At 34.6% G+C, this 20,223-nt stretch overlaps 1 protein-coding gene across 3 annotated transcripts in view; it reads right to left on the bottom strand.

The window, feature by feature from the left end:
* The window catches only part of LOC143228074 (uncharacterized), a 190,973-nt gene that overhangs the window by 100,474 nt on the left and 70,276 nt on the right, over positions 1–20,223 (bottom strand). For 2 of the 3 annotated variants that reach the window (XM_076459415.1, XM_076459419.1), the window contains exon 2: positions 9,198–9,273. The exons of the other annotated variant lie outside the window; for it this stretch is intronic. The gene's annotated coding sequence lies outside the window, so the exon portion shown is untranslated. The remainder of the gene's footprint in view (positions 1–9,197; positions 9,274–20,223) is intronic. 3 annotated transcript variants of the gene reach the window in all.

The raw sequence follows: 20,223 nt of genomic DNA, 5'->3' as shown, positions 1-20,223 counted from the left end.
AGAGTTCTTCAATTCCTTATTGAGATGAACTACAATATGAAATGCGAACACTAATCTCTATTCCACTCTATACGCCTTCTTCAGATGATCCATGTCTTGACTTTAAAGACTCAAATTCCTTGTGATCTGCCATTGATGTAAGACTGAAACGTTAGTTTTATTCCATCAGACGCTGTTCTATCGTTTAGTATCGCGCAAAACTAAGCAATGGCCTATCTACGCTCTATCCACCTCAGTAAATCGAACTCTGGATTTTAACTTAGAAGGCTGTAAACTTTTTGTTGACCCACCAGGGAACTAGATGCGATGCCAAGTTTAAACAATATTCACACGTTTTCCATTAAAACATACAAAATAACTAAATAAGAGACTTATTTTTAATTCAACATTTTTCCACGTGGATAAAAGGTTCCGAAGTGCTGTTGAATAGATATAATTTAAAGATAATACATGAAATCTGTTTTGTGCGGTTTTTTTCTTTAAACAGTTCCTCTTTCGACTCTTGGGAAAATTGCTCTGGAACTTACATGGCAGAACTTATATACTTGTTAATGTTAAAAAATAAGTCCCATTTATATGGTCTGTTTGTTTGTTTTTGAATTTCGGGCAAAGATAAACGAGGGCTATCTGCGCTAACCGTCCCTAATTTAGCAGTGTAAGACTAGAGAGAAGGGAGCTAGTCATCACCACCCATCGTCAACTCTTGGGCTACTCTTTTACCAACGAATAGTGGGATTGACCGTCACATTGTAATGCTCTCATGGCTGAAAGAGCGAGTTTGTTTGGTGTGACGGGAATTCGAACCTGCGACCATTAGATTACTAGTTGGGTGCCTTAACCACCTGGCCATGTCAGGTCACCCATTTATATGGTGCTTAGAATTTTTGCATTTGTCAAGCTTTGAACTGAGTCAATTGTATGCAGATGAAAGTCGGTATTTTAATTACAAGTTTCGTGTCACCCCTCTCCCCGGGTGGTACAACGGTATGTCTGCAGACTTACAACGCTAGGAATCTGGTTTTGATACCTGTGGTGAGAGAAGCACAAAAACTCTCTCTGCAGCTTTGTGCTTAACTACAAACAAAAACCCTGGTGTAATGGAATGCTGCTTAACTACGAACAAAAGCCCTGGTGTAATGGTATGTTGCTTAACTACAAACAAAAGCCCTGGTGTAATGGTATGCGGTTTTGAGTCCTCAAAAATAACCCCAAAACAAGAAACATCTTTCTGTGAAACGCGACTTTTTTCTCAAAAGTCGCCTTTCAATTGCAATGGAATCAGAAGTTACAACAAAGTGTCTTTAACGTGACATAGACGTGGACTCACCAAACTTTAGAAACACTAGTTTAGAAGGAGTTTCAACTTCATAAAACTCTGCCTAAAATCATTACACGATTATACATAGTTTAGAGATTACATGTCTTAAGAGTGTACATCTTATTCCATGGTTAACGTTAAATCCATTTAGGTTTTAAATCAAAGGATCACATGATCAGAATAACACCTTCAAGGTTTCTTCTCTTGATCGCTTTATATAGTTTCCTCATTATTTCCATCTTAGTTTTTTGTTTTCCACGTGAGTTCGGCTCGTTGTTTTCTCGTAAGAAACTTTAATATCCTGATGTCTCAGGGTCAACTTATAATACAAGAATTTGAGATTCGATCCTCTCCAACGTACAGAACAGAGAGAGTCAATTGTACAGGTTTGAGCTAAAATCGAAACAAGATTTTCCTCAAATTATTCTCTAATTACGATTTGTTCTCTTAATATCAACAGTATTTTCTAGGTTAGAACATTTCTGTAAATCTAACATAGAAGTTGACAAAACTATACAGTGACACCAGATGATGACCATGTGACGTATATTTGTACATCTTCAAACTAGACACGTGTAAAACCTCCGACTTCTTCCCCTTTTATCTCTTTGTTTTCTTTTTTTAGGTAAACTAGTCTGACATCTTCACTTTCACCTCTCTTTTTCCTATTCGTTTAGCCCTTATCTATCTATATCTGTCCATATGATTTATGACCCTTTCCGTTTGTTATCACTGTTTTTTCTGTTTCTAACTCTTTTATGCGATAAGGCACTTCATATTCCCAGGTAACAGAAAAATTAGGAAATTTTGCGAAATAAATATTTTATATTTGGTTAATTTATTGTGAATATATTTAGCGAGCGCATTAAATACAGAGTTCTATAGCTAGCCAGTGGTTAAATGTAACTAGTTTACTAGCTTGTAACGCATTAGTTATTACAAAAAATAGACTTCTTCACGTCCTACGATTTTTAGGGTGGCGCTACACATATAGCAAAGGAGAGAATTGATTTAAAATACATTACAAAATATTAATAGTTATTGTTTTTACTTTCTGCATAATTATGCATATTTCCTACTTTTATCACTGTAGTTTTTTGTGCTCTAAAATTATATTATATTCAGATATGGGTGTGATAGAACTGTTATTGTAAGTAAAGCTAATAAAAGTTAGAGGTTTCGCATCTTTATAATGAACACACTAATGTCGAACTTTATGGATAGAAGAAATGTACAGGTTTCTGATATTTGCAGCAGAACAAACATACAGGTTTCGTTTCTTTGCAAAAGAACAAACATACAAGTTTCATGTCTTTAAAAGAACAAACGTACGGGTTTCATGTTCTTGTAAAAGAACAGGCGTATATGTTTCACGTTTGTCTGAAGAAATAGGCGTACGGGTTTCCTTTTTCTGTAAAAGAACATACTACCGGTTTCGTGTCTCTGTAACCTCACAAACGTACCAGTTTCATGTTTTTGTAATAGAACAAACTTGTTAGTTTAAAACTGTTATTTGCTTTTACCAATCTGCTACTTCTCTCTAAATTAAGAATTTGTGTACTTATTGTGTTTGTAACACACAATGCAAATCGAAAAATAAAGGTTTTCCTTGTATTCTTTGTTATACAGAGATGATAAGAAACTTGGCTTATCTATTTTATAATTAATATCGTAAATGGAGAGATGGATTCCTTGTATTCATGGCCAATGTGCTTACAGTATTATTTGTATTTAATAAAAATAAAAGACATAATGAATCTAAAAAAAGAGAGAGAAAAGACAGCTATAAAGCGATAAAGAAATGAAAAAAAAAACTTTCACAATGTCTTTTTCATACGTAATATTAACTAAGTTATTGTTTAAATAAATGTTACACAACTGGTGAATAACTGTAGAAACTAAGCCTCATGGGTTTTAAAATACCGTGGTGTATCCCATCTTGTATGCGAAAAAATAAGTTATATTTAAATCTAAGTGACAACGTTCGAAACAATGTACAACAGATCAGTGAGCGGACCGACCGTGTAGCTACAAACACTCCGCGATTACTTTCGGCAGTGACTATGATAAAGAGACGGCTGGTGAGTCACAAATCATCGCCGTGAAACGTCACAGTGAAACTGACGGATAACAACGAAGGTAAACTTGTCAACCTCAACTCTATTCATCTCACCAGAACTTGTAAAATCCAATCGAAAGATTCCGCTGTGATTCAGAATTAGAACTGCGTACGATGATGGTGGTGCCATCCGCCAAAGACTGCAGTCCTCTACGCGTGCTAGGAATTTCATGTGGACTAACATTAGTTACACGACGAGTTGAAATTAACACGCATGAAAGTGACGACAAGTGTTGTTTACACGCTGTAACTTCCAAGAAATGAGCCGGAGTTCGTCGAATTATCTAGTTCTACATCACTAAAGCATGAAATTTATGAACGTTACAATGTGATAGAAGTTCCTGCTTCCTTCTTTATCGTATTTGCATCTATTCTTGTGAAATACGTGACATGACTAGTAAACAAATCACTTGTGTGTGAATTGCGGTGTTTTTCAGTGTCACAAAACCACTGGTGTCATGGAATAGAATCCGTGCCTGTGTGAGAGTACAACTTGTAAAACTGCATTTACTGATTTTGTGAAATAATTTCACACAAAACAGATGCAAATTTTCACATCTCACAAACGTGTCACAGCATCGAAATTTCGAAAGACCCACAATTAGCTGTAAATGTGTGTGAGAGAGAGAGAGAGATAACAAAAAATATAAAACTAGATAAAACTGCTGGTCAATTAAACCATCATAAGATATTAAAACATAAGTACATAAATTAAGAATATAAATCTCAAAATACCGATAAACTGAACATTTGAAAATTACAAAAACTGAGACAAACATAAAGCTAAAAAATCTTTTGTTAACCAAAGTATATGAAAAACTAGATACATCGGACTGCCTTTCAAACAATGTATAAAACAGAAAGATGTCTTTCTAAGAAACCCTACAAAGTAGAAGTGTTTTCCTAACTAAGCTTAGAAAATAAAAAATCATGGAACTACAAAGACCATCTTTCAAACAAAAACTAGAAAACAAACCTATAGACTATAAATGGAAAACTTTCTTTAAAAAGACATGAAAACCAGAACAACAAATCATGTAAAAGCTAGAAACAACCGTCTTTTAAACAAAGTATATGAATCTAAGAAAATCATCTTTGAAACTGAACATCTTAAAACTAGAAAGAATGTTTCTTAAATAAAACATATCAGACAGGTAGTATCACTGGCTGTGTAGAGATAGGTCGGATTGTTCACGAAATGATGTTTTAAATGTCTCCTGAATAGGTCATCAGAACTTTACAATACTGTACAGTGTTTCCTTTTATAATGTTATCTAGGTAACGACTGAGTCACAAGTTCTGGGAATGTCTGATAAAAAAAAAGTTTATAATGGCATAAAAACACATAGGTTCAAGAAGTCTCAATAAAAACACAGGTCCGGCATGTCCAGGCGGTTAGGGCCCTCGGTTCGTAATAATGAGGGTCGCCGTTTAGAGTCCCCGTCACACCAAACGTGATCGTTCTTTCAGCCATGGAGGCGTTTTTGTAATGGCTAATTCCACTATTCCTTAGTAAAAGAATGGCTTAAGAGTTGGTGGTGGATGGTGATGACTAGCTGTCTTCCATCTAGTCTTATGCTACTAAATTAGGGACGGCTAGCGCATGTAACCCTCGTGTAGCTTTGTGCGAAATTCTAAAAAAACTTAATATAAAACAATAAAACTGATTATCCCTCAAGAAAAAAATATCCGCCTTTCGAAAGTTTTTACAGTTGTTGTTAGTATAAAAGATTCAGCTTTTTTTATTGCATAATAGTTCTAAAATCAAAACAATGTATCAACCAGTTTCACTGAGATGATCTAATTTCAATTAAAGTATTTCATTTTTATAAATATTATTCGTAACTAGTAGCAATTAAAGTAAAAAGTAATAATTACAGTGTAAACGATGTTATCATTATCCCTTGATATTAGCTTTTCTACTGAGTTGTTGTATTTCTTTAAAAACGTAGCACAGAATAAAACATGAATTACCAGTGAATAACAGATACACAATACATAATACAGTTGGAACCTCAGTGTATTTAGAACTTGGTTATAAATACAACTTCCCTATATCTACTGAAACACCGCTTGTTTGTTTGTTTGTTTTTTTTAATTTCGCGCAAAGCTACACGAGGGCTATCTGTGCTAGCCGTCTCTAATTTAGTAGTGTAATGCTAGAGGGAAGGCAGCTAGTCATCACTACCCACCACCAACTATTGGACTACTCTTTTACCAACGAATAGTGGGATTGACCGTCACACTAAAACGCCCCCACGGTTGAAAGGGCGAGCATATTTGGTGCGACGGAGATTCGATCCCGCGACCCTCAGATTACGAGTCGAACGCCTTAGCACACCTTGCCAGGCTGGGCCAGTAACACTGCTTTAAAACAAACAAACAAGTATGTGTATGTGTCTTCTCTTATAGCAAAGCCACATCAGGCTATCTGCTGAGTTCACCGAGGGGAATCGAACCCCTGATCTTAGCATTGTAAATTCGTAGACTTACCGCTGTCCTAGTGAAGGACGCAAGCAAGCAAAAAAATGTTTTACGAAAAGGAAGTGAATGTAGAGATGGCTAATAGTAATCCTTCAAAAACGATGCAAACAAGATATCAGGGACGGCATTTGCATCATTCTTACATAACAGCACAAGAAAGAATTAACACATAGCTACTACACTGATCTGTTATATTAGAATAATGCAAATGTCATTCCTCGTATAACCGAAAAGGTTGTCATTGTTAAAGAGCCAAGATACTGCACTCACGCAGTTGCAGATTATGATTTCTCTTGAACCTCAGACTTGATTTGAAACAGACAAACTCGACTTCCATGTTTGTGAAAAAAATATTAAACTTAGAAACATATATACAAAGAAATATATATGTATATATATATTACATGAAAGGAGTTTCTATCTTTTTGGTTATTAGACTTGCTTCAATGCGCATGCCCTTATCACTTCTTGAAAATCATGTAACTTATTTTCAATTTGTTTACTAGATGGCGCAATAGAAGTGACCAATAAATTTCGTGCTTAACAAGTTATATATTTACTTCAGTGAAACATCAACCTGACAGAGGAAAGTGATTATTTTTTTAATCGTACATAATTTGTTGAAAATCAGGTATCAATAAAAGTTTCTACGTTATACAAATAACGTACCTCATATCATCACATCATCATATAAAACTCTACGTAGAGTTTTATACTGTTCTATTATCTGCTCAAAATATCTTAATGGCAAAGGGTAACGAGTAACTTGATTACTTTTGTTATTTACATGAATATTTTGTTGAAAGACAAACTTCAGCCTTTTGTTTCAAAACGTTAATGAATTTATAAACAACTAAGAATATTATTAAGCTATATCAAACAAATTATGCTGGAGAATTAAATAATGGAGGTTTATAGCAACATTAAAGTTCATTAACTTTATTATATTGTTCTGTGTAAATAATGTAATAACTACGTTCATTTATTTGTATCGAAAAAAAATATACCAATGACGTGGTGACGCAGAGATCTCTGTACTGTTGATAATATGATGCTGTTTTCTGTACTGTTGATAATATGATGCTGTTTTCTGTACTGTTGATAATATGATGCTGTTTTCTGTACTGTTGATAACGTAATAAAGCCTTCTATACTACTGACAACGTGATGCTGTCTTCTGTACTGTTGATAACGTAATAAAGCCTTCTATACTACTGACAATGTGATGCTATTTTCTGTATTGTTTATAACGTAATAAATAATACTGATAATGTGACACTGTCTTCTGTAGTGTTGATAACGTAATAAAGTCTCCTATAGCTTTCAAGGTTTTTTTCTGGATATTTTCTGCACGAAACACAAATGTATTGACTCTAATAAGAAACCGAAAATAGAAGTAAAATATACATAATCATAAGAATTTCACTGCAATATAAAGCTCAAAGTTTCTTTCGCAGTTATCGCCTACTTCTATCTACAACTGGAAAGACATCTCCAGCGTTTCTTTAGAGTTTACAGTTATTGTAGGTGGCGCGCTATAACTTCGTTGTTCTATTACTTTAGGGCCCCCCGCTAGTACAGCGGTATGTCTCCGGATTTACAACGCTAAAATCAGGGGTTCGATTCCCCTCGGTGGGCTGAGCAGATAGCCCTTTTTGACTTTGCTATACACACACACACTATTACTTTAGGACACGCAGTAAACACAGCGCATTAATATTATGAAAACTAATCGAATTCAGAAGAAAGAAAGCAACTTATCCCAACATAAGAAACACTAATCCATTCGATACCCATTTATTTAACAGTTAGAAATACCTAGATATTTTCTAGATAATTTTACATATAAAATATCACACTGACAAGTAACTGGAATAGGTGTGGAAGAGAATGTTAAAAATATTTTTAATTGTATATTTGGGGCCCGGTATGGGCAGGTGGGTTAAAGCGTTCGACTCATAATCTGAGGGTCGCGGGTTCGAATCCCCGTCGCACCAAACATACTCCCATTTTCAGTCGTAGGGGGCGTTATAATGTGACGGTCAATTCCACTATTCGTTGGTAAAAGAGTATAACCCAAGAGTTGGCGGTGGGTGGTGATAACTAGCTGCCTTCCCTCTAGCCTTACACCGCTAGATTAGAGATGGTTAGCGCAGGTAGACAGCGTGTAGCTTTGCGCGAAATTCCAAAAACAAAACAAATAAATTGTGTGTGTATTTGGATTCAAAAAATATTAATAAGAAAACTGTAATTAAAATGAAAGGTAGATATTACAATTGTAGTTTTGATTTTTCTTACAAATTAAGTTTGAAAAGTAAGTCATATTTTTCTCTATTTTTAGTATATTTTCACGTATCTCAAAAATATAAATTTTTTGGTTTATCCGGACAAAGACAACATTCACTAATCCATTATTACAACTGCTTCATGACATTATAAGTATGAAGCACTAACATTCGAACGCTGTATAAAGTAATACCAACTGTATAATTTATAACATTAATTTTTTGACAACTAAATGCTACTGAAAAAAATATCTAACAGTCGTCAAGTCATTAAAGAAACAAAATGCATTGAATACATCTATTAATAAGAAAGTTCAATTAATCGAAAAGAAGTTTCCAGTTTTCTTCTAAAAAAGTGAAAATGTATTTATTCCCTTTCTACATGTAATGAAAGCTCCATCTAACAGTTTTAACACGAAGTTTTATGGACTCTTATTTTTCAGAATACATGGATTGCGGCTAATGAGGTTTTAAAATTGACAGATTAGCTATGTTATGCTTTGAAAAAGTTAGGCCTTCTTCAGAGTTCGTTAGAAGAACAGTCAAATTTTATGAATTAAATTGTTCATTAAAGCTTCTTTTTTGCATTATCTAGTTTTTAATTACTTTGATGTTGTATTAAATAAAAGTAATTTTTATTAAGTAGAAGTATATTTGCATATATATGTTGAACTGTTGTCTTTTTCTTGCTTTTCTTCAATGGTATAAGTCGGCATAACAAACTTCAATCAAAGAGTGAGGTTTAGTCCAGTCACACTAGATAATAACATTGTATAAACTAATGTAACACCAAGTTCGATTTTATGAAACAATACAACGTTTTAAGATTAGCATTTCTTACATCGAGAATACTTTTAAGATCCAACTACGAAATAATTAAAGGTTAAATAATACTACACTTGGGTATACAACAGGGTACTAAACTGGTCTTTCTTCCAAACAATATCAGTTTTTAATTACCTCTAATAATAAGTGATTAATTCTTACATACCTATTTATTTTTTCACCTAGATTAATAACTACATTTCTTCTTTTCTTTGATGTATTCCAACTTGTTGTGATATAGACTGAAATAAGAAAAATACTAGTTTACATTGAGGATAAATCCCACAAGCAACCGAAAACTATAATTGTAAGCTACGTCAGCTATCTTCTACCTCACATTCTTTCACAAATTTCAAAATATATAAAACTGTGTTAGGAAATATCATGTGTCGTTAACATGGCTGAGTTTAATAGAAAAGAATCCAAAATTTGAAACAAATATCAGCATACCTGTTTAATATTACAGTATCGACCTGCTCTTTGTTCTTCATAATGCTTAGCCCTCAACTACTGATAATGTGATATCTACTGTTAATAATAAGATACATAATCCTGTACCACTCATAATGTGATATCTACTGTTCATAAAAATATACATAATCCTCTACTACTGAAAATGTGATATCTACTGTTCATAATAAGATACATAATCCTGTACTACTGATCTGATAATGTGATATCTTCTGTTCATAATAATATAGATAATCCTCTACTACTGATAATGCGATATCTACTGTTCATAATAATATACATAATCCCCTGCTACTAATAAAGTGATAATACGTGTTCCTCAGTTGTTGATATGATACATGTAGCTTCTGCCACTCCCTTAATGTATTTAACAAAATTCAAATTTATTTGTTGTTTCAATTTGTACAAGATTTAATACTGAAGTATTTAGAAATTCTAATCAGATTAAATCATTCCTTATCTGTATTTACTTAACCTGAAAGCATTAAAACAAATCCATCCAAAAGTCGGTGCGAAATCGATAGATGAGTAAAATGTTAAAAGTGTACAAATGAAAGTGTAAGATGAATAGTACATACACCTGTGGGGTCAACGTTTTACCATCAATCAGTTGCAAAGCGTTTGTATTATATATTACTAAACTGGACAGTATTAACCAATAGTTGTGATTACCGAAAGTTCACGTGACGTTGAAACACCGTTAGGGCATGAAAGAAAGATGAGGTAGAAGAGATATTCTGTCCAGTGGAAAAAGTGTAGTAATTCCTTTCACCTGACATATAACGAAAGCTGCGATTTATGGTACGACCGTGTCAAACCAATGATCGAATGTGAGCCGATTCTCGTCGGAATCTGCTACTAAAACATTTTCCCTCACTTGTAAATCTGTCATTGCTTGCAATGAAAACTAATGAATCAGACAGGAAGCGACGCAGCAGAATCGAAACGGCGAAAAAGGTCACAATCACGTAGTTTTTAAACCAATGTACAGAATCTTCTCTCGCTTTCATCACACGTTCACACAAAAAAAGTACTTTTGACCGAACTATTTATGCGAGGAAAATGTAGCTACTGTTTATTAACTTCCTTGTCTATTTTACTCGACTTCTATACGAATTCCTCTGATAACTAATGATATCCTCTCAGGTATGGAAATCCCGCTGAGTCAAATCCTCTTTATGTTGAGAAGAAAACAGATCATTTGTTAACAAGAGTATAAAAATAAATCAAATAATACCTAGAAGTACAAGGATTATGAATCAACGCTTACATTCGAGAAGTAAAAATATAACATCTGGCTATTTTAGCAGGTTTAGCGAACGGTTAGATAAGTAAAACGAATGGCGTTTGTGAGCCTTTGAAACCCAGAGACCCTGACCCTGTGTATTCAAGAGATTCTTACCTTGCTGGTAACCACACACATACCAGATGAAACTGATTAAATTCACTGTTAGCCAACCCGTGGTCAGTGAACTTATTATGTTGTTTGTAACTTAAAGAAATGTGTGTTAATAAAGACCAGATTCCATCTTCTCCTCCATGATTACTCCAGTTGCTTTAGAAAGGTCATTAAACAAGAAAAACTTTCCATACTGATGTTATTACTACAACTGGTTAATACGATATTTCTTTCTCTGCATACTTACTTTGTCTAAAAGTGACAAGACTAATCGATAAACAAACAAGAACAATGTATCACGTCACGTGACTTGGGCGCTGTCCACTAATATTCTGTCCATTGACAACGTAACAAAGATGTTTGTTGTTTGTTTGTTTTTTTTATTTCGCGCAAAGCTACTTGAGGGCTATCTGCGCTAGCCGTCCCTAATTTAACAGTGTAAGACTAGAGGGAAGGCAGCTAGTCATCATCACCCACCGCCAACTCTTGGGCTACTCTTTTACCAAAGAATAGTGGGATTGACCGTCATATTATAATGCCCCCACGACTGAAAGGGCGAGCATGTTTGGTGTGACGGGGATTTGAACCCGCGACCCTCGGATTACGAGTAGCGTGCCTTAACCACCTGGCCATGCCGAGCCTTACGTAACAAAGAACAACACCCTAATGAAGAGTAAATAAATATTATATATACATAAGATATTTCCATGTTGTTATAATCGTCAACATATTTACTCTTTTGGTAATAATTCAGTGTTGCTAATGTACATAAAAAGGTATTCACGTATATCATCCATATAATTTAAAGTATGCAAAAAGTATACGTACTGTGATATTATGGAATATATATTAAAGGTTTTATTAACAGTGAATATGTACATATGCTTTGGGTATGGCAGGTAGCATGCTATGAATATGAATCTGACAGTTCATGGTTTACGGCTCTTTACTTTAATAACACGTTCCGCACCTTGGGATGGATGCATTGAAACAGTAAAAGTCAAATCTCACTATTTAGACCAGACAAGACTTTTCCAAATGTTGATGTCGAGTGCTGTTGACCAGAATCCTTCGCTATAATATATAAAAAATCAACAATATATCAACTTATTAAGGGCAATTAAATGCAGATAGTCATTTTTATAGCTTTGCCCGAAGATCTAAAACAAACAAAATTTTGAATAACCCAAGGTCACTGTAGTGTGTGTGATGTTTTAAGAACACGTGTTTAAGATAACACATTTTACTAATTGTGCTAATCTGGAATAACATGACATTTTAGGTGAGAACGTTCAAGATAACACATTCTACTAATTGTACTGATCTGGTATAACATGACATTTTAGGTAAGAACGTTCAAGATAACGCATTCTGCTAATTGTGCTGATCTGGTATAACATGACATTTTAGGTAAGAACGTTCAAGATAACGCATTCTGCTAATTGTGCTGATCTGGTATAACATGACATTTTAGGTAAGAACGTTCAAGATAACACATTCTGCTAATTGTGCTGATCTGGTATAACACGACATTTTAGGTAAGAACGTCTTTTGAGGACATTTCAAAATTCACCTGCAAAGCTATAAAAACATTTTTCCGGTTAGAGATTTATTTACGATGTGTACATATCACTATGGAACTTGTATATCAACGGTTTTCGTTTGATAGGGTCTAAAGTTTATTATTCTTGAATAGTAAGCAAGGTGCTAGTGATATTAAAACTCAAACAAATGTCTTTTTTGGTTTTTATCTGTCTTGCTATAAATATTCCATTTCCCTCTTCGTTTCTAACTGTATGTTCATACGCATGAACATCTTTGTTTCATGGATTGAATGAATTCCATGACCAAAGTTGTCATAGAAGACAGAATAAGTCACACTAAACAATTACACCTAAAAAATAAGTGCCTTTTATTTGAAACATTTTTAAAATAAGATTTCACACATCATGTTTCTTTTTTAGGATAAAAATCATTAAGTGATATAATACAAAACACAGGTCCAGATTAAGTGGAATATCATTCATCAGAAACTTCTACTTAGGTCCTAGTATATCTTTATATTTATATATATACGATTGACAAACGCTTCTGTTTCTTTCAGATACGTATATTCAGAACTTTTGTTTGTTTGCTTGGTTTTAAACACAAAGCTATACAATGGACTATCTTTACTTTGTCTAACGTGGGTTTTTCTTTCATTTTTTAAAAATTTCGCACAAAGCTACACGAGGGCTATCTGCGCTAACCATCCCTGATTTAGCAGTGTTTGTTTGTTTTGAATTTCGCGCAAAGCTATTCGAGGGCTATCTGCGCTAGCCGTCCCTAATTTAGCAGTGTAAGACTAGAGGGAAAGCAGCTAGTCATCGCCACCCACTCGCCAACTCTTGGGCTACTCTTTCACCAACGAATAGTTGTATTGATCGTCACATTTTAACGTCCCCACGGCTGAAAAATTGAGCATGTTTGGTGTGACCGGGATTTGAACCCGCGACCCTCGGATTATGAGTCGAACGCCCTAACCACCAGCCCATGCCAGGCCCTTACCGCGAGTATCGAAACCGAAACCGATTTTTAGCATTATAAGCACTCAGACTTACCGCTGGCCCTTTGAAAGTAGAGAAAATACGAGCTTGTCTATATGGCATGTGACTTATTTGTATCTTCCATCAATATATACTGCACTAAATTAAGTGTACTACAAAGATGCTCACAAAATCTTCTCTGCTTAATGTGTATGTGTTTTTTTTTTTATTGCAAAGCCACATCGGGCTATCTGCTGAGCCCACCAAGTGTAATTGAACCCCTGATTTTAGCGTTGTAAATCCGTAGACATACCGCTGTACTACCGAGGGCATCTCCTCTGCTCCAACTAGCGCTCATATGTGCTAAATGATGAGAAAATGACTTTCTCTTCGAAATGTCTGTCGAATGAATGTAAGGTGATCCATAGCAAATGATTTTTATTTTTTTATCACAATAGTATAGCTGTCGAAAGCTTACTTTTTAACTAGTATACGTAGATTAACATTGAATAACTAGGTTGAGATAAGGATACTTTAACAGTAGGTGTCTGTGACTTGCCATCGATACATTTAAAAATAAATAAACAACACAAACTATTTGTTTTCAAAATGATATATATTTATATTCCAACAAGTTAAACGTACGTATAACAAATTATTTACACTATAGAGAACGTAGTCGCGACATAAACACTGTATATGGTTCTAATTTGGTTGTTGAAAGTCCACTTAGGCCTATTCAGTTGATTTAGAATTTTAGTTGACAATGCGAACTACATTTCTCTCTTTGTATTGCAATATTATTCCGTGTATAATTCACTTACAATTATAGCGTAAGTTACCACAATCGTATACTGATCGTCCAGTAATCGTCTGGTCCTTTTGTCAGGGTGCACTTAGGTTGGATCAGTTACTTTAGAACTCGCTTTACGGAATAAACTACGCTTCTTGTCACTTTTAAAACTGTTAGTTTATCTCTAACATATTAATCCTTAGGTAGTTAACGTTATTGTAAATATTACTTTGTCCAAACTTCTACTTCCCATGACTTTAATTTATCTTCTGTTCTGTTTGTCTGCTGTACCCGGATGCTCGTCTCTCATACATAATTATCACTTAATCTTCTGCTCATCATCTAGAAATCTCTATATTCTCGACATCAATAAATTTCAAGCGACGTTCAATAACCTCAACATAGATGAATTGTAAACATAACGTAGGATTCATACCCAGTTATAACTAACTTTTTCATTGTTTACTTTAAAATAATTAAATTTAATTCTCTTGTTACGAAAAAACTAAACAATTGAGAAATATTCAGTCACAAAATAATTACATTAATAACAACTACGTTAAACAGTCTTTTATATCATGACAATGGTATTCAAATAAATAAAACTGTAAACTGTTTTATTGGAGCACTAACTTGAATAAAAACAAATGAGGAATCTCAATATGAGTGCACGTTAACCATAGTACTTTGAATATATAAAATTTGTTAAAAAACAAAATTTTAACAATAGAAATTAATAAGCTTTCTCACAGAAAGCCTTAGTGATGTCTAACGTGAAAAGTATGACCATCGTCACTGGTTATATTACACGAGTTTGTCTTTACTACAGAAGTGATTACATGTGATGTAATGCTGTACAGTAAGAAAACAGACTAGCTCACTTTCACGTGTTCCCGACATGGTAAGATTAGTCGTTATAATGTATGATAATAATATATTGACAAAAAGAGCTTTTTAACGGAAAACAGCGAGATTTATGAAGGCTTGTTTGTTTTTTGAATTTCGCCCAAAGCTACTCGAGGGCTATCTGTCCCTAATTTAGTAGTGTAAGACTAGAGGGAAGACAGCTAGTCATCACCACCCACCACCAACTCTTGGGCTACTCTTTTACCAACGAATAGTGGGATTGACCGTCACATTATAACGCCCCCACGGCTGGGAGGGCGAGCATGTTTGAGCGACGAGGATTTATGAAGGCATAAAACATTGGAATGTTTACTTTCGAGGTAAGAGTCAATGATAGAATCACTCCAAAGAGCAACTGTAAAATATTTGGAAAGATATGTATTGAATAAACTTGACAAAGGGAGAAAAGAGAATATGAAAACAAAAAAAGAGTAAAAGAACCAGGTATATTTAATCAAGATCTAGGAGGGAAAGTATAACAACGTTTAGGGACAACATGAGACCCTTTGGTTCCACATTGTAAACTAAAATAAGTTAAAAATAACAAAAAAACTTAAAACCAGCTCTTATTATTCATATACTTATGAAGCTTTTCTTAAATTCATTTAAATTTACCGCCTCTACAACATCTGAAGGTAGTCCGTTCCAAAGACCAATCACCCTCTTAGAAAAATGAAACTGCCTTAGTTGAAGATGACTCTTACGCTGCCAAAATTTATACTTGTGTCCCCTAATCCTACTATTCACACTATTAAATATTTAAAAGTGACCCGTCAACACCATCAATTCCTTTTTTACAATTTTAAATTAGACCACAACTAACTCTTCTTTCAAGAGAAAACAATGTGAGAGATTTCAGCTTCTTCTTATATAACAACTTCTCCAATCCAGACACCAATTTAGTAACCTTCCTCGAACCCTTTCCAAAAATTCAATGTTCCTCCTAAAGAACGAAGCCCAAGGCTGAACATAATACTCAAAATGTAGCCTAACCAGTGACTTATACAATGAAATTATAACCTTTTTGGACTTGTACTAAATATTTCTATAGATCCAACCTAAAATCCTGTTTGCCTTACCACTAGAAACAGCACATTGCTTGAATGGCTTTAGAGACTGGTCGACTATTAAACCAAGATCCTTTTCTTGCATAACACTGTTAAGTCTATTCCCATCCAAATTATAATTACAATTCAAATTATGATAACCCACATGCTATATTTTGCATTTATTAAATTATAATCAATTTGTAATACATTTACTCATCTCACTAAATGATCTAAATTCTTTTGTAAATCAGCAGCATCGTCTTTGCAGTCAGAAAACCGAAGATCTTGATGTCATAACCAAATTTAACTAACTTATTGACCATTCATTCATCTATGTCATTGATGTAAATCAAAAATGTCAAAGGTCCTGAGACTGAGCCCTGAGGTACTCCACTTGTGACTTTGACATTTATATTTTAAAAGGCCCTCTATTAAGAAACTTTAGAAACTTACATATTTTAAAGAAAACATCGAATGTCTTGATGAACTAGACATTACACTGTTTAGAGGCTTGCTTAATTTTTTGCGTTTTGAAAAACTAACATTTGGAAAATAAACCTGAACAAATAAGTAGAATTTTGCAAATTATGTTTAAGTTTGAGAGCGTAAGAAGTCGCTACATAACGAAATGCACGCTTCAAGTTTTTAAATTTCTCTCTGTCTTATCGGGAACAGATTCCCTCCAGGGACACTGATCCTGAAAACCAGTATCATCTGTTTACCTAAATATAGACACAAAGATGTAAGTTTTTTTTTTCAGGTTATGTATTGACAAAAGCAGTATATTGACAAGGAAACAGTAGAGTCACAAAAACAACGACATATGTTTTACTGCAGATCCCGAAAACGTTTTCTTCTAACACTGATAAAATTTACAAAGCAAATATTACAAAATCAACACCGTTAACGTTACTATGGTTATACAAATGTCCTTGCGAGTGAAACCAGTCCGCTAAATAAAAGAACGTAGACGATAATGTTATTTCATTTCGTTCAAGAGATCATAAACGAGTTTTATAAAAGTGTTTTTTTCTTATTAGTTGAGAAAGAAAAACAAAGTTTGCACTAGAGACCTAACCATTTATCAACTGACGTGTTTCGCAATCACATTGAATTTAGCACACTTTTCAACATACAACAGTATCTCTACCTACAAACGTTACGATATCACGTGATTGCTTTAAAATACTAACATAATTTTTTTTATCATATTTAACTTTAAATGACAAAACTGGATGGCTATTTTGGTGCATGTGTACAACACAATCACCCGAGTTGTTTGGAGCGTAAAATCTGAGATATTGCGTAATTGTCTCCAAATTCCTCGTGCATCTTTCTAATCTAGGTCAAAACAGCATTTTAGGCTTCAAAACCCACGGATTGAAATTCTACCTAAATACGATTCTCAAATTCACAGAAGGTCGTTTACAAACTCACATGTCACAAAGATGGATAACAGCCAATAACATTTTTGTTATACGAGAGAACAGTTATCCTAAGAACAAAATTAAACGCCATGTCACTGTCCTTGTGCAGGACATAAAAGAATTTTCATGAGCACTTGTCAAAAAAATAACAGTAGTCTTTCGTTTGCTATGAGACACAAGTTGAATGACAATCAACGGACTTGTATTATGTAGTCATGACAAAGTTAATAAGATATGTTGTTGTCACTAGTTTACAAGTACTGACCAGAGGGAAGGCAGCTAGTTAGCATCATCTATCATCCATGCTAATGGATTGACTATCACTCTTATAATGTATCCATAGCTTAATTAATGCACGAGGAGTATGCTGTAATATGACATGAATGACAACCCGACTTGACAGCTCCGAAATCTATAAGTTTATCACAGTACCATCAACACGCCTACCATGGGGAATTAACTAAAAGAAACTATCTCAAATAATAACAAGATCCGGCGTGACCTATTGGTTAATTTGCCTGGATGGGGATCGTAAGGTACAAGAGTTGATGTCGCTAAACACACTTTAAGCTGTCGGCACATTGTAAAAGTTACAATCAATCCGGCCCAGCATGGCCAGGTGGGTTAAGACGTTCGACTCGTAATCTGAGGGTCGCGGGTTCGAATCCCGGTCGCACCAAACATGCTCGCCCTTACAGCCGTAGGGACGTTATAATGTGACGGTCAATCCCACTATTCGTTGGTAAAAGAGTAGCCCAAGAGTTGATGGTAGGTGGTGATGACTAGCTGTCTTCCCTCTAGTCTTACACTGCTAAATTAGGGACGGCTAGCGCAGATGGCCCTCGAGTAGCTTTGCGCGAAATTCAAAACACAAACAAACAATACAACCAATCCCGTTATTTTGTCCAGAGATCCAAACAAAGCCCTTTTGATGACAGGTTCTGCTAGCTGGCTTCCACCACCCCTTGAAGCCAGCGATGTGTCTGATTTGGCATTATATTCCACATTCACATAACCTAGCAATTTTAATTACTCTAAAATCAGAGTATCCCGATGTGGCTTTGCTATAAGAAAACATATATACACTATAACTACTCTAAGCAGTGGATATTTTATAATTTTTACTTGTGATTGTTTAATAATTTTGCTAAATAACAACAACCTAAAACGCTCAATAAACGTTTTCCTTAATTTTTAAGGTTACATTATTCATCATAAAATAAAGATTTCCGCCACACAAATCCCTCTCTCTCTCTCTCTTTCTTTCGTTTTTGCGACTGAAAGCATAATACAAAGCTTAAAGAACACATGTATTTAGTTCCCGCCATCATTGGTTTTACATTAACGCTTAAACAAACAGCGTCGTCAAGGAAGCCGCACGACCGTACTGTTGATAACTTGTACAGTGCACGTCAGGCTCTCATTTGCATTGATATCAAAAGAACTGATACTAGATAATTCATGTTGTTTGCTAAGCCTTTCCTGTTAATCATAACTCGGAAATGAAAATATCATTTCTAATGTTTGCACAGTTAATCACTCGTTCATGACACAGATCCGCCAGATAATTTGCCGTCAGCTGTCCATCTGTTTCATGTCATGCTTTGTTTCCTTTTTAGATCAAACTACCGTAAAGAAATTAGACAAAACAATCAGAAATACAGGTTAACCATGAATATTTGTCTTACACATTTTTTATTGTTTGTACAGTTAATCAGTCTGCCATAATATAGAACCGCTAGAAAATATTAGAATATACTGGTCTTACACATATTAAATGTTTGCGCAATTAATTAGTCTTTCGTGACACATAACCGCCTGATAATATTTATGAATATATTGGTCTTACACATTTTAGACGTTTGCACAGTTAATCAATCTTTCGTGACATATAACCACCAGATAATATTTATGAATACATTGGTGTTACACATTTTAAACGTTTGTACAGTTAATAAGTCTTTCGTGACATATAACCACCAGATAATATTTATGAATACATTGGTGTTACACATTTTAAACGTTTGTACAGTCAATTAGTATGTCATAACGTAGGGCGTCTAGATAATATTCACGAATATATTGGTCTTACGGATAATGAAAGATAACACAAAAATTCATGATTTTCTCCTTCGTGTGGCGCACAAATTATAATTAATTTGGGCACCGAAACAGAAATTCGGTTTCGTCTTTTGCGGTCTTTTAGATGTTAAAATAAATAAACAACCATACAGCACATTTACTTAATTCATGATTTCAATTATTTTTGGAACAAACTTTAGATTGTTTCGTTGGGATCTAGGAGAGTCGAGTGTTTCGAAAACCTTTTCTCTGTCCAGAACAATTGTAACACGCACAGTGCAGCACTGTGTCTGCTAAACAGTTAATGAAAGATACATACGAGAGTTTTGCACCGTATGTCTGGAGTCACCTTGTGCTGGATCCGACACTTCTCAACAAAAAGAATATAGAAAGGTCCGGCATGGCCAGGTGGGTTAAGGTGTTCGACTCGTAATCTGAGGGTCGCGGGTTCGAATCCCGGTCGCACCAAACATGCTCGCCCTTTCAGCCGTGGGGGCGTTATAATGTTACGATCAATCCCACTATTCGTTGGTAAAAAGA

The sequence above is a fragment of the Tachypleus tridentatus genome, chromosome 1, assembly GCF_004210375.1.
Source record: "Tachypleus tridentatus isolate NWPU-2018 chromosome 1, ASM421037v1, whole genome shotgun sequence".
NCBI classification, from domain to species: Eukaryota; Metazoa; Arthropoda; class Merostomata; order Xiphosura; family Limulidae; genus Tachypleus; species Tachypleus tridentatus.
This window is presented reverse-complemented; position numbering and strand designations above follow the sequence as displayed.